This window comes from Dendrobates tinctorius, unplaced genomic scaffold (assembly GCF_039654945.1).
Source record: "Dendrobates tinctorius isolate UK_male_01 unplaced genomic scaffold, ASM3965494v1 ptg000129l, whole genome shotgun sequence".
Taxonomy (NCBI): Eukaryota; Metazoa; Chordata; class Amphibia; order Anura; family Dendrobatidae; genus Dendrobates; species Dendrobates tinctorius.
The window spans coordinates 39,680,796-39,693,267 of NW_027361797.1; the positions used below are offsets into that span (position 1 = coordinate 39,680,796).

The 12,472-nt window shown below is 47.1% G+C and overlaps 1 protein-coding gene across 1 annotated transcript in view; it reads right to left on the reverse strand.

Moving 5' to 3' along the window:
* Positions 1-12,222, reverse strand: part of LOC141047833 (uncharacterized) — a 415,332-nt gene extending 403,110 nt beyond the window's left edge. Inside the window, exon 1 of the mRNA XM_073543155.1 lies at positions 11,794-12,222. The gene's annotated coding sequence lies outside the window, so the exon portion shown is untranslated. The remainder of the gene's footprint in view (positions 1-11,793) is intronic.
* Between the last annotated feature and the right edge of the window lie 250 nt (positions 12,223-12,472).

A 12,472-nucleotide genomic window follows, 5' to 3' on the forward strand; every position in this document is an offset into this window, starting at 1 on the left:
TGTGGTGTGAGTAGTGGTGGACCGCTTCTCTAAAATGGCCCACTTCGTTCCGCTACCCGGTCTTCCAACTGCTCCTGAGTTGGCACATCTGTTCATCCGGCACATCTTCCGTCTCCATGGTTTCCCTATCCACATTGTTTCCGACAGAGGAGTCCAGTTCACCTCAAGATTCTGGAGAGCAGTTTGTAAACTGGTAAGAATTGAACTGGATTTTTCCTCAGCATACCATCCCCAGTCCAATGGACAAGTGGAGAGGACAAATCAAATCCTGGCTGGATTCCTGCGTCACTTTGTCAATGCGCATCATCACGACTGGGTAGACTTACTGTCCTGGGCCGAATTTTCGTACAACAACCAAGTTAGTGAATCTTCTCGAAAGTCTCCCTTTCAGATTGTCTTTGGACTGCAACCCTGGATACCTCTTCCCATCTCCGGATCATCTGGTGTTCCGGCTGCCGATACTTTCTCCGAAGATTTTTCTAAGGTCTGGAGGGACACCAAAACAGCTCTGGAGAAAGCCTCCCAGCGTATGAAAAAGCATGCAGACAAGAGACGTTTGGATGCGCCTATCTTTCGTCCCGGAGACAAGGTATGGCTCTCTTTGAAGTATATCCATTTAAAGATGCCATCCTACAAATTGGGTCCCCGGTTCATCGGACCATTTGAGATCCTGAGACAGATCAATCCAGTCTCATACAAGCTGAGGTTGCCTACTTCCTTACGTGTGCCTAACTCCTTTCATGTTTCTCTCCTCAAATCAGTAGTTTTGAGCCCCTTCTTTAAGGATCCGGGTACCACTCCTGACCCTGTCTCGGACGATGATGTTTTTGAGGTAAAACATATCTTGGCCGTAAAAAAAGTAAGGGGTAAGACCTACTACCTGGTGAACTGGAGGGGTTTTGATCCTGAGGAGAGATCTTGGGAGCCTAGGGAGAACATCCAGTCTCCTCTTCTCCTTAAACGATTCTACGCAGGCTTGAAAAAGAGGGGGTGTAAAGAGGGGGATACTGTTACACTCGGTCCCTGTCCTGGTGCGGCACCCAGGTCTGCCACTGTTACACCTTTTCCCCGTCCTGGCGCTGCGTCCAGGTTTGCCGCTGCCCTCCGTTATGGGCAATCACCTTGAGCCTCACATGTTGTCCTTAGGCAGCGGCCGGCCTCCTCTGGATCTCATGCTGCTGCTCACCATTCGGGCCTCCCTCCTGCCTCAACCTTCTGGCGTCCTGTTAGGGGATCTGTAGCTAAGGCTATTAGGGCACGCCTGCCCGCTCTCCTGCCTTCTTAAAGAGACGGCGTGCATTATTCAAAAAGTGCAATTAACCAATGGCAGCGCACTTGCTGCTATTTCTGGCCTCTCCTCCATAGGGAGAGTGCCGGAGCAACGAGTATCTATCATTGCTACATCCGGTTCTCATACTAACCTGTCTGCGCTGCGTCTGCAGTCTCTGTGCATTGTCTAATGCTCTCTGTCTCCACAGCATATCATTATCATGTGCTTCCTGGTTATATCTGCAACCATCTGGGCTTAAGCCATCCCGTTCCGCCAACAGGTATCCATATCTGAGGACTGTGTGAAGGTCACTAGAACCGACTCCTTACCATCTACCCGGATCCAGGACCCGGCTCATTATGGACTCTGCTGTAACTACTGGTATCCCTTTTGGTCCCGCTGGGACAACTGCCACGTGTTCGGGGTCTAACTGGAGGTAGCACCTGTGTTCTCCGGGTATTCCATTCTGGCCCTGTCTGAGGGGCTTTACTACGGGTACCCGGGGCTCACTAGTCACGCCCCCTTCGGAGCCCTCCGGACCGTGGTCCCGAGGTTCCACTTAAAAAATAAAAACGAATGTGAACTTCACCATCTCTGCCTCCGCTTCCATTCATTACAGCAGGCACGAGATGTCACACAGTGCAAGTGGCGTTATCCATGAAGTAGGACAGTGAGCAACAGCCGATGGGAGTGATGTAGAGGCCCGAAACCACGCCCATCGGACCGGACTGAGAAGATTACTATACAGTGCAGGAGACATTAAATAATGTTTTCATGAGTATACAAAGGGAGTCAGGGGGTTCTATAAGTATGTAGGGAATGCATAGCGGACACTGAATAAGGCGATATTTTTAGCTGCTATGTCACAAAACTGGTGACAGGTTCCCTTTAACACATGCTAGCCAGAAGCATGTCACAAGACATGTCCATCGGCGTCCCTATCACATGATCATGGAGTACCAATAGCTTGTCATGGAAGCCAGAGTCTGCAGAAGACCCCCGGTGTCTGTCATTCTCAATTTCCTATGAACACCAGCCCATAGCACTGCTATGCAGGGCTTTGGAGTCGGAGTCCAAATTGTTAAGTTGGACTCGGTATAAAATGTATGAACTCTGACTCCTAAAATATATAATACATTGGGTACAGTAGTACAATGCAGGATTAGGGATGAGCGAGTAGTGTAATATTCGGACTCACTGTACTCGTTGCGAGTATCTCCTAATACTCGGGTACTTGCAACGAGTAGCGAGTCCTATGCAAGTCTATGGGAAATACGAGTAATGGGCGGGGACTGTGCTGGACTGTGCGGGTACTGTGTGTGGACTGTGCTGAGCTGTGCGGGGACTGCAGGTACTGTGCGGGCTATTCAGGTACTGTGCAGGGACTATGCCAGGCTGTGTGGGACTGTGCTGGCCTGTGCGGGATTGTGCTGGGATGTGCAGGTACTGTGCGGGACTGTGCTGGGCTGTGCAGGGACTGTGCCGGGCTGTGCGGGGACAGTGTTGGCCTGTGCGGGACTGTGCTGGGTTGTGCGGGGACTGTGCTGGCCTGTGTGGGATTGTGCTGGGCTGTGCGGGACTGTGCTGGGCTGTGCGGGGACTGTGCAGGGACTGTGCCGGGCTGGGCGGGGACTGTGCAGGGACTGTGCGGGATTGTGCTGGGCTGTACAGGGACTGTGCGGGCTGTGCCGAATATTGCGAGGCGAGTAGTGAAATACTCGCCAGGATTCGAGTACCGCGAGTATCGCATTACTCGCCGAGTACCGAATCCTAACGAGTATACTCGCTCATCCCTATGCAGGATGTGTTGTACATTTTTTCATAATAATTTGGGAAAGTCATGGCACGTCCTATAAATGTCTGTTCTGTTCCTGATCTATGAATCTAGGCTTTTACTTGAGATTAATCTGTACATACTCAGTAGTGACCAGTGCTGTGGAGTTGGAGTCGGGAGTCAGGGAAATTGAGGACTTGGAGGTTTGACTTACTGAATCCACAACCCTGCTGCTATGTGTAGCTGAGAGCTGAGACAATCGGATGATCACCGCTTCAACTCCCCTAAGGAGACTATTGAAGCCAGTAAAAAGTGAAAAAAGTTTTTAAAATATAAAAAAAACACAAAAGTTCAAATCACCCCCTCTTTCCCCATTCAAAATAAAACAATTAAAAAATGAAAAAGTACACATATTTGGTATTGCTGTGTTCAGAAATGTCCGATTTATGAAAATATAACTTAATCTGATCAGTAAACAGCATATCGAGAGAAAAAAAAAATCGAAACTCAAGAATTACATTTTTTGGCTGCCGCAACATTGCAATAAAATGCAATATTAGGAATTCAAAACATTGTTTCTACACCAAAATGGTAATGTGGCGCCCCTGAAGATTCAGTTGCCACAGAGGTACTGCACCTCCTCCTGAGGTGTGGTACCCCACCATCCAGGTAGGTTGGAGGCTCCTGACCACGATCCAACACCTGCATCCCACACAACACAGTAGTTCAGCAAAGCCACATTGCGGCTCCCTGCTTGGAGTGTAGCAGAGCACCTTTGGTGTCTCCCTGCTTGGAACACGAAACGTGCTGGGAGGTGGGTGGAGTTAGAATACATAAAAGAGTGGGAAGGTTTAGAATTTCAGTCAGTCGGTCAGCAGTCAGAGAGAGAGGAGTGAGGAGAGAAGATCCCTGGGAGAGGGATGGAGGAAGGAGGTGCTGTAGCAGATCTCAGTGACCTGGGTCTGCTGGCACGGGAAAGGAAAGAAGGAGAAAGACATTGAACTGAAACCTGATCTTCCATAAGAAGGAAAGACAAGTACGGAACGTAGGAGTAAAAGGGAACAGAGGGCGTGGGTTTGAAGAGAACCCTGCCTAGAAGTTCTAAGCGCAAGGCTGGGGCCTGGTCCCCGAGGTTGTATGGATACTAATGGTCCTACAGCAGAGACCGGTGGAGTAGTGGGCTGTAAATGCACTACTCCCATCTAAGACTTGGGGGCACAACAGCAACTTGGATAATGAGCCGGGACTCAGAAGTAAGGAGTCCCCAAAGCAGGCTACAGCTGTCTGCCGTACAAGTATAGTTCTTGGGAACATCTGTCAGGAGGAACTCCAGTGTAACTCAGTACTAGGAGTACTTCTCACCAAAGGTGCTATAAGAGGAGACGTTCAGAAAGGCACATGTTGGCGGAGTGTTGGAAGGGAGCATTCCATCTGACCTGGAGGTTGACTGAGTCCCTGACCCGGAGGACACAGCACAGAGTCAGGCACCTGTGTGTACTACAGACTGTGAGTAAAGCTTTGGAACTACAAGCCCTGGTGTCCTCCAATTATTCCTGCGCTAACACACCCTGTACTACTACATCGGGGTACCAGCTTCTACACCGCCTGTGCCTCTCCTCTACCCCCTACATCTACATGGCCCTGGGACTACAGCTCCACCTGTAGGGAGCTTCACCATCTTTGCTGCAACACACCACCAGTCCCAGAGGATCTGTATGCAGCATCGGCTTAACATCTCACTTGCCGAACACCACATGTGGTGTCACAAACTATTCATTTAATCAACTACATTTCACCATTCAATCTCCCCTATTACTTGGGTGCCCAGGGCCACGGACCAGGTCACTGCTGCTATGACACATCCCGCTGACACCGACCCAGTACCAAGTACCCCACAGCCATGGGAGGGCGGCCCAGTAACAATAAAAACGTCAGCTCGATGCTCAAAAAATAATCCATCACCTAGCCCCAGAAAAAAGGAGATTCTACTGATCTCATAAAATTATGATACAAGTATAAAAAAATTGTCTTACAAAGTGTAGACATATTTGGTAACTTCGTGCTCATAGTGACCTGGAAAATCATATTGACAGATCTGTTTTAGCATTTACTAAACTGGGTAACTAAAAAACCCAAAAATCAATTGTGGAATTGCACAGTTCTTGCAATTTTACAGCAGCTGGATTTTTTTTCTATATTTTCCTGTATTCTATATGGTAAAATCAATGTGGTCATTCAAAAGTACAACTCACCCCACCAAAAACAAGCCCACATACGGGTATTTTGATTTAAAAAAAATGTTATGGCTCTTGGAAGAAGAGAAGGAAAAAATGAAATCAGAAAATCGCCCTGGGTGAAAGGGTTAAATTTGATCCCTACTAGTGATGAGCGAGTATACTCATTGCTCGGGTTTTCCTGAGCATGCTCGCGTGTCCTCCAGGTATTTTGGCGTGCTCGGAGATTTAGTTTTCATCGTCTCAGCTGCATGATTTGTGGCTGCTAGACAGCCTGAATACATGTGAGGAATGCCTTAATGCGCCCTAATACGCGGGTGACACACCCACGAAACCGGACATGCAGTGCGTCTTTTTAGAACGCAGCATGTCTGTTTACCTTGCGGAGACGCATGCACAAGAGACAAATGTAGCATGACAAACACGCAGCAAAAAAAGCAAGAACTGTTAAGCTGTGATGGGGGCCCAGATTGGGGGGTGGTCCACTGCTTACCGCTACCAGATGACACAGACACGAGACAGAGGCAATTTCAGTTGCAACAGGTCCGAGTTTATTGGCCATCCTTCTGATGACTGTAGCCATACACAGCAGTACCTTCACAGCTCTCCGTATTCAGGCACGGGTACCTGCGACTTTCTTCTTCGTAGTGACGTTCCTCGTGGCTCTTTCGCTGGGGCTGCCCTAGGCCTATCTGCCGCCAGCGTTTCACCAGTCCGAGGTAGTCATCAATTTGGTACTCTCAGGGCCTCGTCTGTACTGTGGTTCTTCATGTCGGGGCCACCCCCCTGACTGTCTCTTCCTATCAGTCCCCTGGTCGAGCGCTCCACCGTTGTCTGATCTCCTTACTGATTCTTCTCTTCCTGAGCTCCTCCCGGGACTGGAACCCTCTGGAACCCACTCCTGTCCTATTTATCTCCCTCCTCGGGAAATCCCCTCCTGGGTTCCTATCTCCCCGCCCCCCATGACTAAGCGTTTCCGTAGCCCTAGGCTGCTGTCAAGTCCTGTTCTCATGCTCCCCTCTGCCATCTTGTGGTCAAACTTGGGTACTGCACTCCTTTTCCATTTTCCCCAGCTGTTTCCCTTCTGTCACTACAAACATCCATCTACAGTGCACCAACCATCCCTTCTCCCTACCAACAAGTCCATCCGTCAGGTCACCTTCCCTACAAAGCAAAACCTGCTTTTTTTTCTACAGCTTCTTTACTGCCAATAGAGCTGGTTTTACAGTGGAAAAAATGCACAAAAATGCCACATGTGAACATAACCTTAAGTGTCTGAGCACGACACATGCCACTAATAAGACAGCCCCTGTACATAGGAGTCTGTGGTCACTCTCCATGGCTGCCTCCATCTGTGATCTGGACACAGCCCCCCTGGACTGTCCAGGTCACAGCGGTGGGAGGAGATCAACGCCATTTTGTTGATGGGCTGCAAGGGTAGAGGCTAGAATGGAGTTGCTTCTGTGAGGGGATGATGTCATAGGAAGGGGAGGGGCCTCCTCCATCCAGGGTAGATCTGGTGTAGTGATGGGCAGTCCGGCTCTTTTTGGTGATCTGGCTCACTCGGCTCCGCTCACCAAAAAGAGCCAGCTCTTTTTGGCTCAAAAAACGGCTCTTCTTGCAAAAAATGCTACTTTTCCAACTTTTATCACTCCAGTCCCTTCACTATAAAGCCTGGGCCTCACTATACAGCTGTATAGGTGTCTAGTGAAGGCTTTTTAGCTATTTTCTCAGACTGTAGCTCCTGGGATCAGGCCCTCACTCCTGTCCGTATTGCTGATTTGTGTTATCCTCTAATATCTGATATTTGTAGATGTGGTTTCTACATTAGTCAGTGATGTGACATCTGCCGGCACTGATTATTCTAAGGGTGAGTGCACACACTGCGGATTCACCTGCAGATTTTTCTGCACAGATTTGCAGGTAAAACCGCAGGTAAAGTGACCTGCGGTTTTCCTGCGGATTTGCCAGTGGTTTTTCCCTGTGGATTGACACCTGGACAATGGAACAGGTGCCAAACCGCAGCGGAATCCGCAGAAAGAATTGACATGCTGTGGATTTAAAACCGCAGCAAATCCGCCTGGAAAAATCTGCAGCTTGTGCACTGCAGAATTGAAATCCCATAAGCTAACATTGTACTGTAGACTGTCTGCGGAACTGCTGCAGATCCACAGGGCCAAATCCGCAGCAGAATCCGCAGCATGTGCACACACCCTAAGGGTATGTGCACATGTTGCGGATTTGCTGTGGATCCACAAGTGATGTACAGTACCATGTTATTCTATGGGGAAAAAAATTGCTGTGCACATGCTGCGGAAACACAACGTTTATTTTCCGCAGCATGTCAATTCTTTGTGCGGATTCCTCTGTGTATTTACACCCATTCCGTTATAGGAATCCGCAGGTGTAAAAACGCAGGCGAAATCCACACAAAATCCGCAATAAATCCACAGGAAATCCGCATAAAAACCGCACGGATTTTGACCTGCGGATTCTGCCAAGAGATGCAGATTCCGCACAGAAAATTCCACACAGCAATCCGCAACGTGTGCACATACCCTTATAAGTAAATCCTTGGAGACATGTTCCAGGTTCTTACAGAGTAACTCTGATATCTGCACCTTACACACACACATACAGATTACAGTATGGAAAAAAAGCAGATTAAATAGTAAAATTAGTTCATTTCAACTTGAAACAAAATTGTCTAAATGCTCCCAACATTTCCTCCTGGTTGTGCACAGCACTACAATTCCCAGCAAGTCACACAGAATCTGTCTGCAGCACCGGTTACATCCTACTTTAGCTGCAGTGAAGTTATAGTAATAATCATTGAGGTAGTATTGCTTGTAGAACATGACCGCAAAAAAAAAAAAAGTCCGATGTGCCATTTAATTTCTCTCTCCTCTGATGTGATCGCACATCAGAGAAGAAAGAAATAGGGTCCCCGATCCCGCCGATACCTCCCGGTGGTCCTTGGCCTTCATGCTCCCCTTCCATGAGCGCCGCCATCTTCTTCTGGTTAGAAAATAGCAGGCGCATGCACAGTGTGCCCGCCGAGATCTGCCAGCCGGCAGATTTCATTCATTTATTCAAAGTACATTTTGATAACTGTGATATCACATACAAGGACACCTGAGATACTGACCCTATTTTTTGGCCTGGTAGTATCCCTGCCTTGCCACAGAGGTTGGGGGTTGCTGCGATCAGCACCAGCAGGGGACCATGATGAGAGTAGTGTCTGCTCCCACACTGTCCAACTGTAAAAATAAGAATACAATTTAAAAAAAATCCATGTACTCACCTGTCCTAATCGTCCCCCCTGTAATGCTCTGACCGCTCATGCAGAGGAGCCGGTGATTGAATGACGCCTGCAGCGAGCGGGCCCTGGACCTCAGTGGGTGACCGGACACTGCTCGCTAGGCGTAACAGAAGTCTGGGGCCCACTCCCAGGAGGCGTCATTCTCACATGGATTACAGTGGGGGGGACATTTAGGACAGGTGAGTATAAGGATTTTTTTTATTTTATCCTTATTTTTACAGGTGTAGACATTGAGCGCAGACTACTACTCTCATCATGTCCTGCTGATGCTGGGAACCATGATGAGGGCAGCGTTCAGCACTCGGAGTTTGGGAACAGAGCAAACTGTACACTGATTCCCAGGCTCCGATACGTGTTGCACGGATGGCATCTGTGTGGGGTACGTGTCACATGGACTCATTGACTTGAATGGGTCCGTGTGATCCATGCTGTCGTCCATGACACATGGTCTGTGGAAACACACTGACATGTGCGCAGACACATTCATTTCAATGGGTCTGTGTGTGTCAGTGACATCGGTACGTGTGGAAACTGTCACCACACGTACCGGAGATCTGTGTGAAAGAGGCCTAATAAAGTGCAATTATTTTTTTTAATTTAAATATAAATGTGTCCACAAAAGTACAATCTTTTTAAATCTAAAATTAACATGATCTGTAAAAACTATACAAGAAAAAAAAGGTAGTTAATGCCAAAATTGTGGGGTTTTGGTCACAATGCCACAAAAAATGCATTAAGTAATCAAAGCATCATATGTACCCCAACATGTAATAAATATAAGTCCCAGATGTTTTGGAAAATTGCAACTCAGGTAATTTTTTTTATTATGAATTTTCTCAATTTTTTCACCCCAATAAAATAAAATTAAAAAACACAAGCCCACACAACATCTTTCATTTTCATCCTTCCGGTCGCCCAATTGCTGCGCCCAATTGATCGCTGCGCCTGACTGCGCCTGCCGGCAGCAGGCGCAGCTTACTGTTACCAACAGCTGCGCCTGGCGGCCGCGACCATTCAGTGCCGCGGGTTTTCAGTTACAGACAGGCAGTCTTGCAACCAGAAAAAAACAGGTTCCTTGCAACCAGAAAAAATGTAAAACCTGTCCATTTATAATGACCACGGACAAGATAAAGATCCCCTACTCACATTAGGACTACAAGATCCCAGGTACGTTCACCTGCATTACATCTAATGTGGTGTACTTAATTATTTGTACTAAATATCCTACTGGGGGTCTGTATGTGGGGGAGACAGGGCAAAAACTAAGAACAAGGATGAATTCTCATAGTTACACAATAAGAGAAAAAAGAATGGATCTACCTGTGGCAAAACTTTTTTTGTATCCCTGGTCAGAGAGAGAGAAGAAACTCAGTACAAATTTATGAAAACTTTTGACACATTCAGTGCAGGTATTAAAGTGTTGCATGGATTTATGTCTTTTTACATCAATTAATGAATTTGCCCCTCACACCTTCTGGGGTCATCACAACACAGAACTAGACTCCAATCAGAGGGCAATAAAACCTTCACACTGCTTATCTATGACCTGCTCCAATATTTATGTTTCTCCCTCTCCCACAATGACTATTCCACTTCACATCACTTGTCTTATCTATGGAGTTATTTCTGTGCTGTATTGTGCATAAATATGTGACTCTTCAGATTTTGTATTAGTCTAGCCTGATGAAGAGACCTGAGTAGTCTCCAAAGCTTGCAATGTGTTACCATCTTTTCAGTTAGCCATTAAAAGGTGTCAATCACTGAGGACTCTCAATTCTGAATATTCTTCAGACAGACATGATAAGACGACTATATATATATATATATATATATATTATTTTACATATACCCCGGATCTGTCCACAGAGTTTCTCTGCCTCAGATTTATATTATTACTTTCCCACTGTAGAGCAGCAGGAACTTCAGAAAATAATGAGAGGGATAAGATGGCTGTCAGTGTCTGACCTCAGCGCCTCTGCTCATCCTGCAGCTGCCGGACATCCACTGTTATGTCAGACAGTGACAGTGTCCGTGTGTGACCCCACATTGTGATCTATCACAGATCATGTGTGCACTCACTACACTGAGCAGCCAATCACAGTAGAGCTATGTGTTCATGTGGGAGGAGCCCAGTCGCAAGTCAAAGCACTGCCAGCCATTCCCCACTTGTGCTCTCTGCTCTAAGGCTGTGTGCACACGCTGCGGATTTTGCTGCGGTGTACAGTACCATGATTCCCTATGAGGAGATGGCAAACCGCAGGGCAAAACCGCAGAGCAATCCGCAGGTAAAACCGCAGGTCTTTTGACCTGCGGTTTCACCTGCGGATTTTACAAAATCCGCGCTGATGAATCCGCACCTAATCCGCAGCGTGTGCACACAGCCTAAGTCTCCTCCTCAGCTCCTCCTCAGCTCCTCCCACTCAGGCAGGAGAACCTAAGCAAACAGCAGGGGGCAAATAAAACATTTGGCTCAGCTGCCAGTGGGGAGCCGGCTCCCGCCATTCACATGAAAGAGCCGGCTCTGCTGTGGCTGCCTGTAATCAGGAGGCTTGTGCGGGCAGGAATCTCTGAGAGGACTGAGGGGCAAGAGATTGGGGACATAGGGCTGAGCGGGAGGCGTCTGAGGACGTATTTTGGGGGCAAAGAAACATGGACACTATTCCTACATGGGACTGCATGTTGTAGGGACACAGGGATATAGGTGCTGCTCCTTGTATGAGGCTGATTACTGGGGGAATGATGATGAGGGGCTGTGGGGAAAAGCGGGTGATGATGAGGGGACAATTACAGGCTCAAGACCTCTATGGGACCAACAAATACAATGAATTTTTTAAAGAAAGTTCCCATCACCTCCTTTTTTCCCCAGTAAAATGTAAAACAATACAGATATGTGGTCTCACTACATTCAGAAAGTCCAATCTACCGAAATATGAAATGAACTCTCCAGATCAGCAAATGGAGTAACAAGAAAAAAAATAAAATCCCCAGAATTGTCTCTTCAAACACTGCAAAAATACAATAAGTGATAAAACATTGGATGTAGTGTAAAATGGTAAATATAAAAGACTGGATTAGGGCACAAAAAGCAAACCATCAAAATGAGAAAAATAAAAGCTGAGAGGGTAATGAACACAAGAGGAAGATAAGAAATGACATACAGGAAAAGGAAATAAACCAGAAACCGATCACTTACATTTTGTGTTTAGGATCCAGTGGAGGCAGAAACCGGGACACGTCTTCAATGCGACTGACTCCAAGAAATGACCAACATCCAAAACTCTGACACATATTATTAACCCCTTGTCTGCTGTGGCTCATCCCCCGTCCTGTGATGTCACCTCAAGTCAGGGTCAGGTTAATTGCATTCTATGGCTCCTTATGTTGATGTATCCCCCACCTGTGGCTTGTGATGTGTAAGGTGAAAGAAAAGCAATTCCCAGACCAATGTGAATAACAACCAGTCCACACAGGAATCCTCCACAATATACCCTATTCCTATAATTAGATGACATTTTCCATGAAACTTCATGGCATATGAAACATTCACAGACCAATGTGACAGGAGAGCAGAGGTCCAGTATATTCCACTTACAATAAGGGCTGTTACTCGTTAACTCTTTGGTGTTTGTCTCATTAACATATCCAAAGCCCCTGGAATATCCCCCAGAGTGTCCAACATGTATAAATACTATTATCAGGTCTGTGCTGGGACACCCTGGGGGTCTATGGCTTTGTGCTGCAGGAGACCTACAACCATTGTTTTCTCCCTACTTACAATAGGGACTATTACACCATAACTCTTTGGTTTTCGTCACATTAACATATCAAAAACCCATGGATTATTCCCCAGAGCACATGTATAAGTACTATTG